Raw genomic sequence first — 22,871 nt, 5'->3', positions numbered from 1 at the left:
AGTCTCTTTCCAGGGACACCTCTTGCAAGAGATTGAGAGAGGAGGTAGACTACCTCTTACAACTGGGAGCAGGAACCAGGGGAGGAACTGCCCTTGGAGTTCAGGGGCAAGTGATTTTATTCCTACTATTTCTGAATGCTGAAGTAGAAAGGAGGCTGTAGACCCACCCTTGATCTTTGTCTCAACCTCTTTGCCCACTATTCCAGATGCAAAATGGTGGACCCTGACTTCTAATGAAAGGAATTTAGATTTTATGGACTAGTTCATGGCTCTCAACCTGCAGCATGCCTATTTTCATATCTCCGTAAATCTGGTTCACAAAAAACCCTTCGATTCCTGATAGGAACTTCCCACTACCAATACAGAGTTCTGACCTTTGGCCTCTCCACAGCTCTAAAGGTTTTTACTAAATGCCTGGCATTAGTGGCAGTTCATCTAAGGAGACGAGACAAGAATCCAGGTACTTTTACCTGGACAATTGGCTAATTCAAGGAAGATCACCACCACAGGTGACTTAGCAAAGACAATCCTGAAATTCTCCATCTCTCCAGGTTTCAAAATTAACAGAGTGAAATCCTCACAGATTCCAACTCAGATCATAAACTTCACATGAGCAATGTTAGACTCCAAATTAGTGAGGGCTTACTTTCCATAGCAAAGATTTCATACAATATTAGACCACTCAATCAGATTTAGCCCCCACAACACCACAAATGAGGCTGTTGAAGGCTTCTAGGGCACATAGCAATTTACACTTATAATCACACAGTATGCGAGACTATAGCATCTGTCATAAACATACAGCTAAGGGTAGCATAAAATCCCTCCTTACCATGTAAAGGGTTAATCCCTCCTTTACCTGTAAAGGGTTAAGAAGCTCAAATAACCTGGTTGGCACCTGACCAAAAGGACCAATAAGGGGAGAAGATACTTTCAAATCTGTGGGAGAAGGTTTTTGTTTTGGGTTCCTTTGTTCTCTCCGGGTCAAGAGCCAGGGCAGGGAAAATACATCTCCCTAAGCCATATCTGAACTAAGCATCTAATATTACAGAAATAGTAAGGAAATGCGTTAGATTATCTTTTTGTTTTAGCTTGTGAATTTTCCCTGTGCTAAGAGGGAGGTTTATCCCTGTTTTTGTAACTTTAAAGTTTTGCCTTGAGGGGAAATCCTCTGTTTTTGAATCTGATTGCCCTGTAAATTACCTTCCACCCTGATTTTACAGAGGTGCTTCTTTTACTTTTCTTTATTATAAAGCCCTGTTTTTTAAAGGTCTGGTCTGTGCTCACCTTGGTCTCTCTCAAGCCTTCCCCAGAAAGAGGGTGAAGGGGATATTTCAGGGAAACAGGAACTCCAAGTGGTTCTTTTCCTGAATCTTTGTCTAACTCACTTGGTGGTGGCAGCAGTGCTCATCCAAGGACAAGGAAGGATTTGTGCCTTGGAAGTTTTTAACCTAAGATGGTAGAAATAAGCTTAAGGGGGTCTTTCATGTGGGTCACCACATCTATAGCCCAGAGTTCAAAGTGGGGAGGGAACCCTGAGAGCATTGATCTAGGCAGGAAATGACTGAGATCAGTAACTCTCCAGCAGACGCTGCATGGACACGATTGTCGTGGTCCCACAAGAATTATCAAATTGATGAACAGAACCACTTTAGATATGCAGTGGAGTTCCATAATCTCTCTCTTCCTACAATTCAGGAAGGGCTCCTCTTGAGCTATTGAAAAGTCAAGGACTGTGGTCTCAGGAAGCAAGTCTGCACGCAAACAGTTTAGAGGTCAGGGCAATCTCCCTGGCATGCAGCTTTTTCTGTCCCTTCTTAATGTCTGTCAGCACTTGAATTGCTGATTCAACACCACAGCAATGCCCTATATCCGTGTCTCTCAACCTTTTGAGACTACTGTACTCCTTTCAGAAGTCTCATTTGTCTTGCATACCCCCACATTTCACCTCACTTAAACTACTTGCTTACCAAATAAGACATAAAAATACAAAAGTGTCACAGCACACTATTACTGAAACTGCTTACTCTCATTTTTACCATATAATTATAAAATCAATTGGAATATAAATATTGTACTTACATCTGTATATACTATATAGAGCAGTATAAACAAGTCATTGTCTCGTATGCAATTTTAGTTTGTACTGACTTCGCTAATGCTTTCTATATAGCATTTTGTAAAATGAGGCAAATAGCTAGATGAGTTGATGTACCCTCAGAAGATCCCTGTGTACCCCCTGGGGTACATATACCCCATCTTGAGAACCACTGCCTTGTATTAGGTGAGTAAGGGGATAGCAAGATTATCCCCTACTCTTTCAAGAAGCCATATTACTATGGGGAGTGAGGCATTCTGTGTCAGATCTTATTGGTAGTTCTGCACTGTCTGGGTCTTCAGAACACCCTGGTAGACCAGCTCAGCAGGGTCCTTTCCAAAAAAACACAGTTGGTCTTTCAAAGACTCAGTTCTGCATCACATCTTTTGCAAATGAGGTGTCCTAGAAGTATACCTACTGTGGCTTGTTGCAAGCAAATGTCAAATTGTGTTGGGGGATGGGAGGGAGACAGTCCACAGATGCCTTCCTCATCTTGTGGACAGCAGGCTACTGTGTGCCTTTCCACCAATTCCAATGATACTAAGGATCTTGAAGAAACTGAGGCAGGATGCTGCTTGCATCCTAACTCCAGCATGGCCAAAAACAATTCTCGTACTCGGATCTGGTGAATCTGTCAACACAACCACAGAACCTATTTACCATCCGTAGTCTTCCAGAGCAATGGTTGGATTCTGCACCCATGTCCAGTATCCGTACGCCTGCCTACCTCAATATTGGATGAAGGAATCCTGCTGAGAGAAGCTGCTCTGCTCAGGTTCAGAATGTTCTGCTGAGAGCAGGAAATCTTTGACCAGACATAACCTCTTTCATTTAGCTGTATATTTTTCTATATGAGCTTCTCAACACCATCTTTCTCCCTGATGGCACTAGGCTTTGCTTCAGGGCTAGCAGTTAGTCCAGAATTGCTATCTGGACTTTCCATCAGCTCCATAAGAGTCCCTCTGACAGCAGTATCTGCAAATTGCTCTCCTATCTGTGGCCACACTGTTTTCCCCAGTCTCCAGTGACTGTTACTGAAGGTTCTCATGCATGTTTTTCCCACAGTTTTGAGAGCCCTGTCCTCCATGGGACCTTAATATGGCACTGGCAGGGTTGATGTGTCGCCTCTGAGTCTTTAGCAAGCTTTTAACAGATGGCTGCTAGGAAAATGGTTTTCATTGACATTACCTCAGCTAGGAGGGGATGGGGAGATTGAGGCTTGTATGTCAGTATTTCGCAAGGCAAGGTTCTCCTTAGACCTTACTCTGTTTCTGCCCAGTGTTGTCTGAGTTCTGTGTAAATCAGTCCATTCACCTCTTTATTCTTCCTTAAGTTTTACTCTAACCCTGAGTAAAACAAAGCTTTGCACACTAGATGTAGTGAGGGCATTGTCTTTCTATTTGGATAGAACTAAGACATTTGGCAACACATACACGCTACTTGTTGCATTTGCTGCCAAAATCAAAGGGTGACCTTTATCTACTCAGAGGTTATCCAAGTGGGTCTCGCAGTGTAAGAACTTGCTGTGAGTTAACTAGGCCATATCAGAGCTCTTTCCACTAGGGCTCAGTCAGCTTAAATTGCTTGTTTGAGTAATATTCCCATACCTCATCTAGTATGGGTCTCAAGACTGAATGCCAATTTTGGTAGGATTGTCCTGCAGTCACTATTCAAACAGAACTCCTACCCGCCTCTAAGCAAATAGACAGCTGCTTGTTAGTCACCATGAGTGGAATCTGTTAGCAATTGCTCAAAGAATGGCTACTTATCCCACAGCAACTGTGGTTCTTTGAGATGTGTTGTCCATACAGATTTCTCAATTCGCCCTCATCTGCTAATGGGGAGTTCTATCCCTGTGCGTTTTTGGATTGGTGAAGAATTGAGGCAGTTGAGTCCATTCAGCCATTTGTGCCCTCAGATGTGGAGGTTGCAAGGGCACAGGCATGACCACCAGATGGACACCGCTGGCCAAAAAGAATCTGACTTGAGCACAGGTAGTGCATGGGCACCAGGAGTGGAATCTGTGCAGACAGCACATCTTAAACTTGCTTACCCTACAGTAGCTACTGTACTTTCTCTGCCCCCACAGCCACACCTTCTATTCTTTTATAGAAGGGGCTAATGTAAGTGGAGGCCAGTCTGTCTGGTGTGGGGCATTGTGGAGGGTCTGCATGCTACTCTCAAAGGCCAGGTTTCTTGTAGACATATGGTTCCATCAGCTACAGGATACACGATGCATTATTACAGAATTGGTGCCAAAGGTAAAATCAGAAGCACATCCTGGGGAGTGTCACCTGAGGTCAGGGGAATTAGCCTGACCCTGGTAGAGTGACCCATAGCTGTGCTGCTGCCCCACAGTTGATAGCTCACAGCAGGGCTTATGTGGAGTACTTTTAAATGACAGAATAAGAATAAGCCTACTCCTATCAGCTTCCTCAATGAATCTTCAGCCTCCCCCCTCCCCCCCCCCGCACAAATCTGCAGGGCTGGTGAGTAGGTGGAGCAGGTGATGGCAATCCCCCAGGGCTCCCCCCAGTCCCTTGAAGAATGTGAGAGATTAGATCAGGGGTAGGCAACCTAGGGCATGTGAGCTGATTTTCAGTGGCACTCACACTGCCTGGGTCCTGGTCAACGGTCTGGGGGGCTCTGCATTTTAATTTAATTTTAAATGAAGCTTCTTAAACATTTAAAAAAGCTTATTTATTTTACATACAATAGTTTGTATATTATAGACTTTTAGAAAGAGATCTTCTAAAAACATTTAAAATGTTTTACTGGCATGTAAAACCTTAATATATGGAGATATACCTATCTCATAGAACTGGAAGGGACCCTGAAAGATCAAGTCCAGCCCCCTGCCTTCACTAGCAGGACCGAGTACTGATTTTTTTTGCCCCGATCCTTAAGTGGCCTCCTCAAGATTGAGCTCACAACCCTGGGTTTAGCAATCCAATGCTCAAACCACTGAGCTATCCTTCCCCCCTTAAATTAGAGTGAATAAATGAAGACTGGGCACACCACTTCTGAAAGGTTGCCGATCCCTGGATTAGATGTTTCCTTCTGTGTGACCTCCAGGTGGCACTAGCAACCTTTGTTTTCAATGTCTTGTGATGTTTTTCCCCTTGCCCTGGATTTGTGTGCCTGGACACAAGATCCTGGAGCTCCAGGTTCTTGTTTGTCTCTCTGGTGTGGTATAAATGCCTAGAGAGACCCATTTAAGGGCTTATGGACTATTGGTGCTTTAGCTAAGGCTGGGACTACCTCAGACTGTGAAGGAGAAGGGTTCAACGCTTGTGGCTGTGAATGGAGGCTGGTTTTCCTTCCCCATTGTAGAAGCTGCAGTGTTTAGGAATGGAAACAAGGTGTGGCAGGGCTCCTGGGAGGTCTGGGGGGTGATATGTGGTGGAAAGCATAGTGTGGCACAGTGGACATGGCATAGATGTAGTGGGGGTGAGGGCTTTGTGCATGTGGAGGCCAGGTTTAGGGGCCTCTCTTGCCGATCGGAGCAATGACATTGCACCTGTATTCTGCACTTGTATTCCCAAAACCTGGCTAGTCTCCAAAACGTGACTTTTTTTTTTTATTTACCTGTATTTGCTCCTTGCCAGCTTCTGCTGGATCCCATTGAAAGCTAGTGTGCAGCTCATGCCATGCCTCAGGGAGCCCCAGTGGGGGTAGAGCTGATGCCTCTTGGCAGAGAAGAGGTACTGATACTAGAACATGTGGAGGCCCCATAGACCATAGGACATGATGATTTTTTCTTGACGTGAGGAGGGACTAAATAGCATGCATGCTGATGCCTATTTGCCTGAGTAGAAACCTTCCTGTTTCTGGCTTCCAGGGTACACCCTGACTTGACATGAGGTGATCTATGTTTGGAAGTGAGGCTCTGGAACAGAAGAAATAGGTTTAGGCTCTGATTCTGCATTGCTGTGTTCCCATCTATGCAGAATGGCAGGAGGTGGAGCATAGGAAAGCTCCCTCAGGCAGGAGTGAGGAAGCAGAGATCCAATGATGAAGCCTTTTGGGTTATTCAGGCTTTTGAACCTTCTTAGAAGTTCTGAATGCAGCTGTTCCATTTGCACTGTGAAAGTCCTGTTTTCTTGCTTTGAGAAGTGAGTGTTGGGTGGAATTCAGGGTGCCCTGAGCTGAGGTGCCTGACACAAGAGCAGGCTCTATTGTGGTTTGCTCTTTCCTTAGAGGAAGTTTTTGTGGGGTGTAACCGTAGGCCATCGAAGCTGAGTCTCCAACTTTCAGAGCAGCACCAGGACTAACAGCATCAAATAGCTCTGTCACTGCATCTTATCTTACCCTGTAGTACCCCCTGCTAGTCTGGTCTTGCCCAGTTCCCAACTCTGTCAATGTTCCTAATCCATAGTAGTCCACTATTCCAGTCCTGTGTCCATTCTTTTTGAATTGGTGATGATCTTTCAGTTCTCTGTCAGTGCCTGAAACAAGAACAGGGCTTCTCTAGTGTGAGACAGACAAGGGTATGCCGTGCTGTCCCTTAGGGTCTTGTCCAGATTTGATTTAAAGGTGTATCATTAGAACATATTAGCTAATACTTTTAAAAAACCTAATGTAGTCAAAGCACATTGCTTTTAATATGTGCTAAACTGATCAGGATTAAGTTGCAAGACCAGAAGGGATCATTATGGTCTAGTCTAATCTTCTACATAACACTGGCATAGAATTTCACCCAGTAATTTCGGCATCAAGCTCATGACTTCTGGATGAGTTAGAGCAGGGGTGGGCAAACTTTTTGGCCCGAGGGCCGCACTGGGGTTGTGAAATGGTATGGAGGGCCAGGTAGTGAAGGGTTTGCCTCCCCAGACAGCCTGCCCTCTGCAGCCTCCCACTTCCTGCTCCTCTGACTGCCCCCCTCAGAACCCCTGACCCATCCAATCCCCCCTGCTCCTTGTCCCCTGACCACTCCCCTGGGACCCTACCCCCATCCAACCACCCCCAGGGCTCCCCCCAGTCCCTTTCAGAATGTGGCCTTGTGAACATGGGCAGAGGACACAGGAGGAGCAGGGGCAGCCGTGCAGCCGGAGAGAAGCGGCGGTTTCCCCTTTAAGGCGCTGCTTTTCTCTGGCTGGCTGTGTGGACAGCTACTGCTCCTCCTGAATCCTCCACCCGTGTTTGCAGCGCTCCCGCCACCCGCACTACCCACCTGCTCCCCTGAGGCTGCGGGTGAGCCTCACTCCCTGCTCTCCCCTGCCCCCCCCCCGGTGGGGGGTGCACCAGTGCTGAGCTGTCTGGTGGCGCAGTTAGGTGAGGCTGCAGGGGAGGGGGAACAGCAGGGGAGGGGCCAGGGGCAAGCCTCCCTGGCCGGGAGCTATGGGGCCAGGCAGGGGACAGTCCTGCGGGCCAGATGTGGCCTGCAAGCCATACTTTGCCCACCTCTGAGTTAGAGCATGTCTTCTAGAAAAACTTCCAATCTTGGATCGTTAAAGCTTAGGGGGAGCCTAGGTCTGCTGCAAACTTCTGAATTATGTTAGCTAACTTGTTCAAATACACACCTACCTTTCAATCTTAGTCTAGATAAAACCAAAAAGATAACCCATGGGGGCAAACTGATTTTGAATGCCTCCTTGTATCTCATGGTACTAGCAGGTAGATGTCTCCTCTGACCTGCTGTGAAATTGGCTGGTTGTCTTAATTTTGTGTTTTATTTTCTGTTTCTGATCCCCCTTCAATCAGAGAGCCTTGTGCTTGGAATGCAAAAGGGAGGGGGTCACAGTTAAGGTTTGAATGGTTTCTACTGCCCATAGCCTGCAAAGTAGGGAAGTTTCATTCTGTCCCTCCCAGTTTTTCCCTCTGTTTAGCTTATTATGAAATGGAAATGAGCCTGAATCTTTTTCAGGGACTTCCCCTGTATGTGTGTGTGTGCCCCATCCTGCATGGTGGCTTTGGGAAATGTGTGCCTTGCTGTTGTGACCATCAGGGGGTGTTGATGCACAATAGTTGTTTTTGGTGTTCTAGAAAAATGTCTTCAGTTTTGTTTTAAACTTGGTCTTTACTACCTGAATTTTCTGTTTTTAGTCAGCTCCATTTCTGGTCCTGAATCACTGGAAGGGTTCCAGCCCAGCAGGAGCTTTGTAGTCTGAATTTCACGGAGACGGAGAATTTTTTTTGTAAAGCAACAAATTGAGCTGAAAACCAAATGTGCTTGTGAAGGGCCGAAGGAGCAGTAGCTGAGGGGGAGGTGAATGTGTACTTTAGAATGACACGAGAGTTCCAGTAATGCCTGAGCTGGCAGCTGAGCCTCATAATGTCAGACAGTGGGCTGCCTTCCTGCCATCTGAGCTCACTGAACTCCAGAGTCTGCAGTGCCCCCTCCTTCAGTAGCCCTGCTTGCTAATTAGCACTGGCTCCGCTGGGATATTTACCTTTTCTCTGCTGGATTCCTGTGGTTTCCAAAGAATTCAGGTGCTCCCTGTGAGCCAAGGAATTCACATTACCTCACAGGATGTGCTGTGGCCAGAGCTTGCTGCAGCAGCCCAGTCCCCCCCACTCCTAGTAACCCCTGCCTAGCAGGCCCTGGCTGTTTGGGGAGCATAATGAATTCCTGCAATGGAGGGCTGGGGATCATTCTCATGATCCTTTTCACAGGCACCTCCATCCAACACAGTGGCCATGGACAAGCACATCCACCTAGGGGTCAAGCTAGGATTATCACCACTGGCTCATCACTTCTCTTATATATTAGACTGGGGTTTTGAGCTTAGAGAGAAGAAGAATGGTCTTGTGGTAAAGTATAGTATGCTGAGTTGGGTGGCTTGGATTCTACTGCCTGTTTAGCCATTTGCTATGTCTGTCCTGAGGTATGTCTACACTATGAAATTAGGTCGAATTTATAGAAGTTGGTTTTTCAGAAATTGTTTTTATACAGTCGATTGTGTCCCCACAAAAAAATCCTCTAAGTGCATTAAGTCGGCGGACTGCGTCCACAGTACTGAGGCTAGTGTCAACCTCCGGAGCGTTGCACTGTGGGTAGGTATCCCACAGTTCCTGTAGTCTCCGCCGCCCATTGGAATTCTGGGTTGAGATCCCAATGCCTGATGGGGCAAAAACAGTGTCGCGGGTGATTCTGGGTACATGTTGTCAGCCCCCCGCCCCTTCCGGTGAAAGCAACAGCAGACAATCGTTTCGTGCCTTTTTTCCTGGGTTACCTGTGCAGACGCCATACCACGGCAAGCATGGAGCCCGCACAGCTGACCCTCACCGTAAGTCTCCTGGGTGCTGGCAGACATGGGACTACATTGCTACACAGCAGCAGCTCATTGCCTTTTGGCAGCAGATGGTGTGTTACGACTGGTAGCCGTCATCATTGTACTGCTGGGTGCTCTTTTAGCCGACCTCGGTGAGGTCAGTCAGGGGCACCTGGGCAGATATGGGAGTGACTCAGCCAGGTCATTCCCATCTTCTGCTGAGCACCCAGGAGATGACGATGGCTAGCAGTCCTACTGCACCATCTTCTGGCAAGCAGCCAGGAGATGATGGCTAGCAGTCGAACTGCACCGTCTGCTGCCAGCTAAAGATGTAAAAGATAGATGGAGTGGATCAAAACAAGAAATAGACCCAATTTGTTTTGTATTTATTTGCTTCCTCCCTCCCTCCCTCCGTGAAATCAACGGCCTGCTAAACCCAGGGTTTTGAGTTCAATCCTTGAGGGGGCCATTCTGCATGACAGTTGTTTGTGTTTCTCCTTGATGCAAAACCACCCCCTTTGTGGATTTTAATTCCCTGTAAGCCATGTTGTCAGTTGCCCCTCCCTCCATCAGAACAGACAATCGTTTCGTGCCTTTTTTCAGCCCAGATGCTGTAGCACTGGGATCATGGAGCCCGCTCAGATCACCATGGCAATTTTGAGCACTGTAAAAACCACACACATTATCTTGGAGTATATGCAGAAGCAGAATCTGCTAAAGCAAAACCAGGTGAGCAGGCGATGGCAGCGCGTTGACGAGAGTGATGAGGCATAGACGTGGACACAGACTTCTCACAAAGTACGGGCCCCAGCAATGTGCACATCATGGTGTTAATGGGGCAGGTGCATGCTGTGGAACGCCGATTCTGGGCCTGGGAAACAAGCACAGACTGGTGGGTCCGCATAGTGTTGCAGGTCTGCACGATTCCCAATGGCTGTGAAACTTTTGCATGCGTAAAGGTACTTTCATGGAACTTTGACTTGCTTTTCCTTGCCCTGAAGCGCCAGAATACCAAGATGAGAGCAGCCCTCACAGTTGAGAAGTGAGTGGCGATAGCCCTGTGGAAGCTTGTAACACCAGACAGCTGCTGGTCAGTCAGGCATCAATTTCGAGTAGGCAAACTACTGTGGGGGCTGCTGTGATCCAAGTAGCCAACGCAATCAAAGAGCTGCTGATGTCAAGGGTAGTGCCTCTGGGAAATGTGCAGGTCATAGTGGATGGCTTTGCTGAAATGGGATTCCTTAACTGTGGTGGGGCGATAGACAGAACCCATAACCCTATCTTGGCACTGGAGCACCAAGCCAGCGAGTACATAAACTACAAGGGCTACTTTTCAATGCTGCTGCAAACACTGGCGGATCACAAGGGACGTTTCACCAACATCAGTGTGGGATGGCTGGGAAAGGTACATGATGCTTACATCTTCAGGAACTCTGGTCTGTTTCAAAAGCTGCAGGAAGGGACTTTCTTCCCAGACCAGAAAATAATCATTGGGGATGTTGAAATGCCTATAGTTATTCTTGGGGACCCAGCCTACCCCTTAATGCCATGGCTCATGAAGCCATATACATGCAGCCTGGACAGTAGTCAGGAACTGTTCAACTATAAGCTGAGCAAGTGCAGAATGGTGGTAAAATGTGCATTTGGACATTTGAAAGCACGCTGGCACAGTTTACTGACTCGGATAGACCTCAACGAAACCAATATTCCCATTGTTATTACTGCTTGCTGTGCGCTTCACAGTATCTGAGAGTAAGGGGGACACATTTTTGGCAGGGTGGGAGGCTGAGGCAAATCGCCTGGCTGCTGATTATGCACAGCCAGACACCAGGGCAGTTAGAGTACAAGAGGGTGCAGTGCGCATTAGAGAAGCTTTGAAAACCAGTTTCATGACTGGCCAGGCAACAGTGTGAAAGTTCTGTTTGTTTCTCCTTGATGAAACCCTCCCCCCCGTTGGTTCACTCTACTTCCCTGTAAGCTAGCCACCCTCCCCTCCCCACTTGCAGAGGCAAAGTCATTGTTGCTTCACATTCATGCAATCTTTATTAATTCATCAGACAAATAGGGGGATATCTGCCAAGGTAGCCCAGGAGGGGTGGGGGAGGAGGGAAGGACAAGGCCACATTGCACTTTAAAACTTATTGAAGGCCAGCCTTCTGTTGCATGGCCAGTCCTCTGGGGTGGAGTGGCTGGGTGGCCAGAGGCCCCCCCACCACATTCTTGGGCACCTGGGTGAGGAGGCTATGGAACTTGGGGAGGAGGGCTGTTGGTTACACAGGGGCTGTAGCAGCGGTCTGTGCTCCTGCTGCCTTTCTGGGGTGGCCCTGCCTTTGAGACTTTTTCTAATATTTTGGCATTTCATTTACTGGAACGGAGTTCAGCTAGCATGGATTTGTCTCCCCATACGGCGAGCAGATCCCGTACCTCCTGTTTGGTCCATGCTGGAGCTCTTTTGCGATCCTGGGACTCCATCAGGGTCACCTCTGCTGATGAGATCTGCACCTTGCCACACAGGCCAAACAGGAAATGAGATTCAAAAGTTCGCAGGCCTTTTCCTGTCAACCTGGCCAGTGCATCTGAGTTGAGAGCGCTGTCCAGAGCAGTCACAATGGAGCACTCTGGGATAGCGCCCGCAGGCCAATACCGTCTAATTGCATCCACACTACCCCAAATTTGACCTGGCAAGGCCGATTTTAGGGCTAATCCCCTCGTTGGAGGTGGAGTAAAGAAATCGATTTAAAGAGCCCTTTAAGTAAAATAAAGGGCTTTGTTGTGTGGACGGGTCCAGGCTTAAATCGAGGTAACGCTGCTAAATTTGACCTAAAATCATAGTGTAGACCAGGCCTTGGGCAGCTCACTTCCCCAGTTGTGAGTGAGTTTCCCCCATCATGTAAATAAAGAGATGAGGCCTAGTTCCATACTGTCTGTGTGGTAATTGGGTAGGGAAGCCAAATGTTCTTGAATCAGGGCCAGATGATGCCCTTGGCTACATCCATACAGCTCCCATGGGAATTAGAGAGGCATTGTGGCGATAGGGTTTGGTTCTTAATAGGTATCCATGGGCTGGGACTCCAGTTAGAGCTGCATACTCCCACAGACAACAGTAGTAGCTCTTCTGAGGGTCAGGAGTAATTTTGTCAAAGAATGAGAGCAGAAAATGGCTCTTACACAGTAACTGCATATGCTATAGTGATTGTTCCTTTAGCATTTCACCGTTAGGCGGTAAGGAGACTGAGGGGTCCCACAAAGTCTAACTGTGTGACCTTGGTTTCTTCTCTTGTCTCCTTCCGCCTTTGGCACTTGGAGAGCCTTAAAGGAAAGGAGCTATCAGACTGTCTTGCTCTACCCATTGGACTCTGCTCTTTGTTTTCTCTCCTTTTGCTTACTCTACTGTGGTTTTTTTTCCTTGCATCTTTCTCTCTTCCTCCTATCCCCACCTTTTTGGGCAGCAGCAGATGTGTTATGCATGGAAGGGGCTGCAGAAGGAAACTGATTAAGATTGCATTACCCTATTCCCTTTCCAGCAGACTCCTTGTGTTGAATTGTCACAAAAGGAGCTGGACTAGTCTTAAGTTACCTTCTCTTCACTGCAGCTGTTCATTATACCCACAACCCAGCAAAGGTGAAAAATAGTCTTAATGGTAGGATGAGAGTTTGAAACCCATGTGTTAGCTTGTTCCTGCATCTTTTCACAAGAGACCCTATTTCCTGCACCTGTTGGTCTCGAAGTTCTGCCCCAGATTTTGCATTTCTTGCACTGTGGCTTTTCCTATCGCTCTTTAGCGCGAAGACATTTGAATAGATTCATCTGGCTTTGGGCATAGGAGCTCCACCATACAGCGTCACCAGCACCAATGTGCTAATGGGGTTAACAGCTCAACTTCTACTGCTGCACCTACCTGGTGTACTGCTCCACTACTTGTTCTGCTGTGGAGATAATTGATATCACAGGCAGGGGAACTGTGGTGTGTGATTAGGAGCAGGAGCTGGAACAGAGGCAAGACCCAGGACCAGTGTTGTGCTCCCATTCTGTAGGGGAAAGATTCCTAGCTGCACTTTGGGGCTGCAGCCCTTGTACTGTGTAAGGGTGGAAATATTTGTAACCCCTTTCCACCAGTTCTAGCCCATGGAGCAGCTTTCTCGGGGCATCATGTTGATGTCTGTCTGTCATAGTTTAGCAGCAGCTCATGGCAATTGATTGAGACAAGGGTTCCTAGGTGTCCAGTTTTCAACCGAGCGCCAGCTCCGCAGCTCCCATTGGCCAGGAACCATGGCCAATGGGAGCTTCAGGGCTGGTGCCTGTGGGGGACAGGCAACGCGCAGAGCCCTCTGGCTCCTGCACCTAGGAGTTGGACATGCCGACAACTTGCAGGAGCAATGCAAAGCCAGGGAGCCTGCCTCAACCTCGCTGTGCTGCTGACTGGGCCTGAGGTAAGTGCAGCTCAGCTGGGCCTGCACTCCACAACCCCTCCCACACCCCAAGCCCCAGCCCTCTCCCAATCCCCAAACCCCTCGCCCCATCTAGAGCCCTGATCCCCTCCTGCACCCCAACCCCCTGCCCCAGCCTGGTGAAAGTGAGTGAGGGTTGGGGAGAGCAAGCGATAGAGGGAGTGGGGAATTGAATGAGTGGGGGAAGTGCTGGGGCAAGGATGTTCAGTTTTGTGCGATTAGGAAGTTGGCAACCCTAGTTGAGACATTTGCCTTAAACAGCAAGTCTTGAAAGAGCAAAGACTAGGGAAGGTGCAAGTGGCTTTCTGTTTAGTCTTAGTGCCCTAAGCAGGGAGCCCTTGACAGTCCAGTGGAGCCAAGAGCAGCTGTGAAGGGTAAAGAGGGAGATTCCAGAATTAGAAGTAGGGATTCTTAGATTCAGAGAGTTGGTTTAGATCAGTGATTCTCAACCAGGGGTTCAGGGCCTCCTGGGGAGCTGCGAGCAGGTTTCACAGGGTGCTCCAAGCAGGGCCAGCATTAGACTTGCTGGGGCGCAGGGCAGAAAGCCAAAACCCCACCACAGGGTGCTGAAGCCTGGGGCTCCAAGCCCTGCCACCCTGACCTGGGGCTGGGGCTGAAGCTGAATCCTGAACAACTTAGGGGGCCCTGCAAAGCTGTGGTGTGGGGCCCCGGGCAGTTGCCCTGCTTGCTACCCTCTAATGCTGGCCCTGGCTTTTATATGCAGAAAAACATTTGTGGCACAGCTGGGCCGTGGAGTTTTTGTAGCATAATGGGGGGTGGGGGCTCAGAAATAAAAAGGTTGAGAACCCCTGTTTTAGATAGCTTTTGTAAACAGTCAGGGAAAGACCATTGCTCACTTGTCTCTTGTGCTTTTCTATAGCACCCATGCAGTAAGAGAGGAATTAACAATACTGCTTCCCCCATGTCTAACAGGCCTTTTGTCCTCTCCTCCATCTCTCCCAGACTCCTTTTAGTGTCCTGATTAATTACCCCATAGTTGCCAAGTTTACATAGGACTGTAAACTTCACCTTATGGTTAATATACCCTTCCCTAAGCAGTGGGGGCATAAGACCTGGAGCTGTACAAAACCTGAAAGCTAGGAGGCTAAGGCAGGTAGGGAGATAGGTGGATGTCTGGGAGTGCTGGTGTAGGCAGTTGGAAAAAGCAGGTGGATTCTGGGGGTGCTTGAGCTACAGGTGTTAAGATGGCTGGGTGCTCTTCTGGGAGTGACTAGGGGGTGATGTGTGCTGTGATGTCTGGGATAGGTGGTGGGTCCTGGGGTTGGGGAGGAAATGAGGTCTGTTTGGGTGCTGGTAGATGAAGTATTTTTCAAGAGCAGAGATTTGGTGTCTGGCAGGGTTTCTTGGATCGGATAGCAAGGTCTGGTTGGGGCATCTCTGGTGAATTGTGGGTTTGAAGGTTTACAGGTCTCTGGGCTGGCTGGCGATTAGAGGGTCTCTCTGGGGGTCTGATTGGGGAAACTAACAAGCCCCTCACTTTCTATACCTGGCAGCAGGCAGGTTGGCTGGCCACACCACCACACTTACTGCTGCTGCTTCCCCACTAGGATCCAACAGAGGATGCAGCCAGAGGGGAGGCAGACATGTGGCCTGGTTAGATAAGGCTAAAGTTGGGCTCTATGGTGGGATTCTAGTGACCTGAATGGGGAGCAGCAATATCTCTGCTCACAGCTGAGCCAGATGTGTAACATTCAGGCTGAGATTGCAAGCAGGCAATGGCTGTGAGATTGCAAGGCTGTGGAATGTCTGAGCATCACCCTTCACTTACAGAGTTTGGATTCAGAGTTGGAGTGTATGTAGTCCCTGGCTATTCTCATGCTGAGAAAAGGGAAGCTGGTATGGGAGACGGGGAAGCTGTCAGGGAGCACCTCAAGCTTGGCGGCTGCCATGTCTGTTTCATAAGCTTCGGTGTTTGCTGCTAGTAGTCAAACTGCACCTATGTACATAGTCTGCCTCAGATGGACCTTTCCCATCCCTTAACTGTATTTTAGGGTGGGATGTACTAGGTTTATTGGGGGCGGGGGTAGGCTAGTTGAAACTAATCTCTTGTACATTTGGGTAATGGGTTCCATTAACTTCACTCACTTACGGTCCTCTTTAAAAAAAAAAAAAAAAAAAAAAAAAAGCTAAAGGGAGGGATAGGATTCCTTGGAAGGATGAGGTTTTGGACTGATATCTGCAGGATTGGGGGTTAGGGCTGCACAGCGACAAGCCCTGGAAATGGGAGTAAGTTATTGGGAACGATATGACTTTGTGTTTCTCTGTCTCTGATACAAGCAGTGGGTAGCACTAAGTATGGGAAGGGGATTTTACAGCCATGCTACTTCAGGCTGTGATTCTGTCACATTTCACAAGTACAGTTGACCCCAGATTCCTGTTGGATGAGTGACCTCTCTTGAAAACTCATGGTTCTGCATGAAATAGTGTTGGTGATTTTTGGGGGATGCTTTTCCTCCCAAGTCAGTACTAAACTCACTGCAACAGTGTGGTACGAAGGAGTGCTGTGCTATTGGAGATATTGTCTCTTTGCTTTGTCACCTTTCTTGCTTCTAGAGACTGTTGATGAATGCCCTAGAAATTTCTGTTGTGAATTTGGGGGAAAATAGATATAGTCATGTCATAAGGTCATAACACTCTTTCTATTCCACTAGTCCCGTAGGAGGCTGTTAAGCAGCAGCTACTAAAGTTAGACATTTTTTAAATAAGCATGTCCAGATAACTTGCATCCAAGAGTTTTATAAGAGTTGGTTGAGGAGCTCACTGGAGCATTAATGCTGATTTTTAAATAAAACTTGGAGAAGTTCCAGAAGACAGACAGAAAGTTAATGTTATGCCAATATTTCAAAAGGGTTAACTGAATGACTTGGCTAATTATAGGCCTGTCAGTCTGATATTGATCCTGGACAAGATAATGGAGCAGCAGCTATGGGGATCCTTTTAATAAAGAATTAAAGGAGGGTAATATAATTAATACCAAATCAATGGGTTTATGGAAAATAGGTCCTATCAAATTAGCTTGAGATGTTTTTATGAGACTACAAGTTAGATAAATAAACAGTGTTGATCTAATATACTTTTAAACTTCTGTATGGCATTTGGTATGGTATTGCAAGACCTTTTGATTAGAACACCAGAGAGGAAAAAATGTACATGGCACAGATTAAATGGATTAAAAACTAGCTGGTCGGTGTCGATGTACAGTCAAACCCATTTATGTCGACCTCGGTTAACTTGCCAATCCTATTAAGTCGACGGTTTACAAGTGGAACCGCCAAACTCCCTCTTTGTCTTATGGGTTTCTCATCCGTTATGTCGATTCGCCGAACCCTAATATCTCGAGCCCGTCCCCAACCCACCGTGTCCCCAGCCGCCCGCTCCCCGGCTCTCCAGCCGCGCGGTTCCCCAGCCGCCCGCTTCCCGCATCCCCAGCCGCCCGGCTCCCCGCGTCCCCGACCCACCGTGTCCCCAGCCGCCCGCTCCCCGGCTCCCCAGCCCCGCGGTTCCCCGCGTACCCGCCCGTCCGCCCGGCTCCGCTTCGCCGCCCGCCCGTCCGCCCGGCTCCGCTTCGCCGCCCGGCCGTCCGCCCGGCTCCGCTTCGCCGCCCGCCCGTCCGCCCGGCTCCGCCCCCCCGCCCGCCCCCGCATACCCGGTCCCTGCCTGTCCCCGTCCACCCGCCCGGCCCCGCATACCTGGTCCCTGCCCGTCCCCGCCCCACATACCTGGTCCCGGCTTCTCCTGCCGCCCGCCCGGCTCCGCTTCGCCGCCCGCCCGGCTCCGCTTCGCCGCCCGCCCGGCTCCGCTTCGCCGCCCGCCCGGCTCCGCTTCGCCGCCCGCCCGGCACCCCTTCGCCGCCCGCCCCCGCATACCCGGTCCCCCGCCCGGCCCCGCATACCTGGTCCCTGCCCGTCCCCGCCCCACATACCGGGGCCCGGCTTCGCCTGCCGCCCGCCCGCCGGCTCCGCTTCCCCGCCTGCCCGTCCCCGCTTCCCCGCCCCCGCATACCCGGTCCCTGCCTGTCCCCGCCGCATACCTGGTCCCTGCCCGTCCCCGCCCCACATACCTGGTCCCGGCTTCGCCTGCCGCCCGCCCGGCTCCGCTTCGCCGCCCGCCCGTCCGCCTGGCTCCGCTTTGCCGGATCCAGCCACGTGCAGGCAGCGCGGTAAGGGGGCAGGGAGGGGGTGGGGGGGTGGATAGGGGTTATCTCGATCATTGGTTATCTCGACGGCTTTTGGCAAACCCCTAGGCCGTCGAGATAACAGGGTTCAACTGTAATTATAAATGGGGAGCTATCAGATGGATGTGTTTCTAATGGGGTCATGCAGGGATCGGTTCTTGGCCCTACAGTATTTAACATTTTTTATCAATGACTTGGAAGAAAACATAAAATCCATCACTGATAAAGTTTTCAGATGACCCCAAAATTGGGAGAATGGTAAATAATGCAGAGGACAGGTGTAGACGTGCGGACTCACCCCTGCGGCGTCTCCTGCTGGTGACTTCTGGGAATTAGCTCGGTTCCAGCTCTGGAATGCCCTCTGCGGGCCAGTGATCCGCCTGTCCTCTGGCCCGTGTCCCTCCCTGGACCCAGTGCTCTTTTATCTGGGGTGCTGCTCCTGGCAGTTACCCCTTAGTCTTAGGGTCTCCCCTCCCCAGGGAACCCTCACCCACTATTCCCACCTCACCTCAGTATAAGGCTACTGCCAGTCATTGTCTAGCCCCACGCCCTGGGGCAGACTGCAGTATCAGCCTACTCATCACTGGCAAGGAGGGTTTGGACCTGCTGCCTTGGCCTACCCCTGGGCTTCCCTCTGCAACCCCCAGTACCTAGAAATGGCCCCAGTTCCTCAGCCTGTCCCCAACCCTGCTCCACTCAGATACTTTGTCTCTAGCTCCCTGCAGCCAGGCCCATCTCCCTCTACAGCCTCTTATAGGGGTCAGCTGGGCCTGATTGGGATATGGCCACAGCTGAGCCTACTTTCCCCAATCAGCCCAGGCTTCTTGCCCCAGCCACAGCCCTCTCCTGGGCTGTTTTAAGCCCTTCAGGGCAGGAGCAGGGGACCACCCTGCTACAACAGGTCATGAATACAGAGCGATCTGTATCTCTTGATTAAACTGAGTGTGAGCAAACAATATACGTTTTAATATAGCTAAATAGAAATGTACCTATCAAGGAACAAAGAATGTAGGCCATATTTACAAGATGGGAAAGGCTATCTTGGGAAGCAGTGACTCTCTGAAAAAGATCTGAGTGTTGTGGTGGTGAATCAGCTAAATTTGAGCTCCCAGTGCAACGCTTTGGCCAAAAGGGCCAGTGCAATCCGACATGCACAAATAGGGGAATCTCAAGTCAGAGTGGAGGTAATTTTATCTCTGTATTTGGCACTGGTGCTACCACTCCTGGAGTACTGTGTCCAATTCAGGCATCCACAATTCAAAAACAATGTTGATAAGTCAGAGAGAATTCAGAGAAGAGCCACAAGAATGATCTAAAGGATTAGAAAACATGCCTTGGTCAATGACTCAGGTAGCTCATTCTGTTTAGCTTAACAAAGAGAAGGTTAAGGGGTGACTTGATTATGCTCTGTAAGTTTCTACATGGGGGAACAAATATTTGATAGGTTCTTCAGTGTACCAGAGAAAGATACAACATGGAAGCTGAAACTAGACAAATTCAGACAGGAAAGAAGGCATAAATGTTTAACATTGATGGTAATTAGCAATTGGAACAATTTACCCATGTCATGGTTGATTCTCCATCACTAGCAATTTTTAAATCAAAATTGTTTTTCTAAATATACTTCTAAAAGGTATGATCTAAGAATTATTTTTGGAGAAGTTTTATGGTCTGTTATACAGGAGTTCAGACTAGATGATCACAATGATCCCTTCTGGTCTTGGTATCTATGAATCTATACCTTGGATCTTTCATTTGTGACCCCAGGTCACTTTCTACAAGAATTGGTACAATGACTTTTTGTGTCCTGGCCATATTCCAGCCAGGGAAATTGAATTCTGTTTAAATCCTCCTTCATTTTCAGGTGGATAGATTGATTTCACCTACTGTTGTACAGTGCTGCTATGTGCTGTTCAACTGCCACCACATTCTAACCTCAACGTGTCTGCATTTCAGTGGTGGAGAGAGAGTTTTGTATGTACAGAGTTGTAGTGCACTTTGAGATCCCTCTGAGTGAAAGACACTACTAGAATGTAAGTTTTCTATCACTAAATTGTACTTGGAATCTGGAACTGGGGCTATCCAGTAAATGGTGAAGTTCTCTAGGGAAGGGATAAGTTGTAAGAATGGGAGATAAAATGCTTGGGTTTGGAAGTACTGAGAACACAGAGATTACTGCAACCAGCAGTGGTTAGTATCACATAGCTGAGTGTGGGAACTGAATCACTCTCCTCTGTGGCAGGTGGCAGTTTCAAGCCCCTGAGGAAAAATAGAGTAGTGTTTTTTTCTGAAATTGGTGTCTCTATTTACAAGTCATGGGATGGCCTAGTTGCCAGCACACTACATTTGTACCCCCATTCCCATTTGTATTACTGTCCTATTTCTCACCTCTTTTCCCCATATAATTGTCTTGGTTTTCTGATTTCTCTGTGCTACTTATGTGATGCCTCAGGTTCTGGATACACTCATGAGTTTGTTTGGTTTTTTTTTTTTACAGTGATGTGGCTGCAGAAATGGTCAGTGAGATGTTTTGAATGGGCTTCATGCACAGAGGGAGGCATCACAGCCAGAGAAGGGAGAACAGTTATACTCTGACTCTAGGGCAGAGGTGGGCAAACTATGGCCCGGGGCCCGCAGCCTCAGCTCACTGCGTCACCAGCGCAATGCTCTGGGCGGCGGAGTGGCGAGTTCCTGGGGCAGCGCAGCTGCAGAGCCTGGCCTGACCCGGTGCTCTGTTATGCACTGTGCATGGCTGGCTCCAGCTGGGTGGCGCGGCTGCCTGTCATGGTGCAGCCATGCCGCCAGCCACCAGTGCTCCAGGTAGCGTGGTAAGGGGGCAGGGGAGTTTGGGGGGTGGTTAGGGGTTGGGGCGGTCAGAGGGCAGGGAACAGGGGGGTTGAATGGGGGCAGGGGTTCTGGGAGCAGTTAGGGAGAAGGGGTGGTTGGATGGGACAGAGATCCCGGGGGCGGGGCAGTCAGGAAGGAGAGGGGGTATTGGATGGAGCAGTTAGGGGCAGGGGGAAGTTAAGGGCTGGTGATCCAGGGACGGTCAGGGAGAAGGGGTGGCTGGATGGGGCAGGAATCCCGGGGGGGCTGTCAGGGGTGAGAAGGGGGGGGAGGTCGGGGCCACACCTGCCTGTTTGGGGCGGCACAGCCTCCCCTAACCGGCCCTCCATACAATTTCTGAAACCCAATACGGCCCTCAGGCCAAAAAGTTTGCCTGCCCCTGCTCTAGGGCCACCATACCTGATAATACTGCTGTCAGAAATGGGTATCTCATTACCAGAGTGATACTTGGACACAAGCTACAGAAATGATCAAGGGGTTGGAAGAAAGAATGAACTCTGTCCAGGATGGTTAAGATGGCAAAGCTGAGAATGTCATAACCAACAAACATTTGAGATATATTCCTAGACAGAAACTGTTAAAATGGAGGTAAGGTAGAGAGTACATATCCATCATTTAGGGTAATAGACATTTGAGATGTTGTAATGATCCCAAATGTGTTAAACTGTGGAAATCCATAGTCAGGGTTAAATATATGAAATTGAGTCATGTTAAAACATGGAAATATACAGTGAGGATATCCAACCAATCTTCTAACTTCCTCTGTAGCTAAAGCTAACTGGAATCATGTTTAAATCTAAACTTTTTATGATTAATGGTAACTTCGCCCCTTGCTATTCTTTATAACTGAATGTTTATCCTCCAGCAGGAACTTTAACTCTGCCCTGGAATGACACCATGAGCAGCAAAAAATGAACAAAATCTGTTTTTAACAAATCAGTTTAAACTAATGTGTGTCCACAAACACTAAAATGCCTTAATCACGATTGTATAGTTTTTATATAGTGTCAATACTCCGTCCCACTGACAGTGAGACACTCTTCTCAAAATGGCCACCAACTGAGGGCAATCACACTGAGAACAATGGGAGATGGCAGCCATTTTGAAAGAGGGCAGCTCTTTGAGAATTCTCTTTAGTAGACACTGGTATCCTTCAGCCCCTGTGAAAGAAGCTTTCACTTATGAAAAATAACAAGAGGAATGACCATTAATAAACTGAAGGGTGGCACACTTTGTTGCTTCTTTAGGCCGAGTTCATTGAACATATACCAGGGGCTTGTTGCATTCCCCCATTCCTCAGCCACAAGCTCCCTGTGTGACCTGCCCATTCCCTTGTATTTCAGGAACTTCCCTCTTTCCCCTGATCCTTGGGCTCTTTGTGCTTCCCTCTTACCCCCACCTTTCTTAGGGTATGTCTTCACTAGGAAGGCTGCAGCTGTGCTGCTATAGTGCTTCACTGTAACCACTCACTACAGGAACAATCCCATTTTTGTAGTTAATTCATCTCCATGAGAGGTGGTAGCTAGGTTGACAGAAAAATTCTTTCATTGATCTAGCACTGTCTACACCGGGGGTTAGGTCAGCTTAGCTATGTTGCTCAGAGATGTGAGTTTTTCACACACTGAGTGATGAAGTTGGGTCAAGTTAACTTTTTAGTGTAGACCTAGCCATATTCTTCCACTTTCTTCATGCCTTTCTCGCTCATGGTGTCAACATTTTCAGACTATTGGAGGGGATGGGAAGAGCTAAAATGATGGGTATTATGCTGGAATGTGTTAATGGCTGCCATCAACCAACAATTAGAGGCAGTTGAATCTGGTAGCTCTGCTAACCAATGGCTCATTGTGTCCCCCATTTTCCCCCTTTCGGTTTTTCCAGTTTTCATCAAAATCAACAGAGTTCCCTGAACGTTCCCTGAAATTTGGAATTGATCAGATGGAGTGTTCAAAGTTTATTATATTGCATCCACACTGAGATATGCTATCAAGTTGCATGTAAGGCCTTGCAAGCTTCACAAGAACAACCCCCAAACCGATCTAAAACATACAAGGTTTCACTGTGTTTAGGG

General features: G+C 48.5%; 1 protein-coding gene across 7 annotated transcripts in view; it reads left to right on the top strand.

Moving 5' to 3' along the window:
- Positions 1-22,871, top strand: part of TTLL5 (tubulin tyrosine ligase like 5) — a 233,541-nt gene that overhangs the window by 26,905 nt on the left and 183,765 nt on the right. The window contains exon 1 of one of the 7 annotated variants that reach the window (XM_045014670.1): positions 21,180-21,391. The exons of the other annotated variants lie outside the window; for them this stretch is intronic. The gene's annotated coding sequence lies outside the window, so the exon portion shown is untranslated. Of the gene's footprint in view, positions 1-21,179; positions 21,392-22,871 lie in introns of those variants that run through there. 7 annotated transcript variants of the gene reach the window in all.

The sequence above is a fragment of the Mauremys mutica genome, chromosome 4 (genome assembly GCF_020497125.1).
Source record: "Mauremys mutica isolate MM-2020 ecotype Southern chromosome 4, ASM2049712v1, whole genome shotgun sequence".
NCBI lineage: Eukaryota > Metazoa > Chordata > Testudines > Geoemydidae > Mauremys > Mauremys mutica.
Note: the sequence above shows the minus strand (reverse complement) of the source record. Positions and strands in the feature narration are given on the sequence as shown.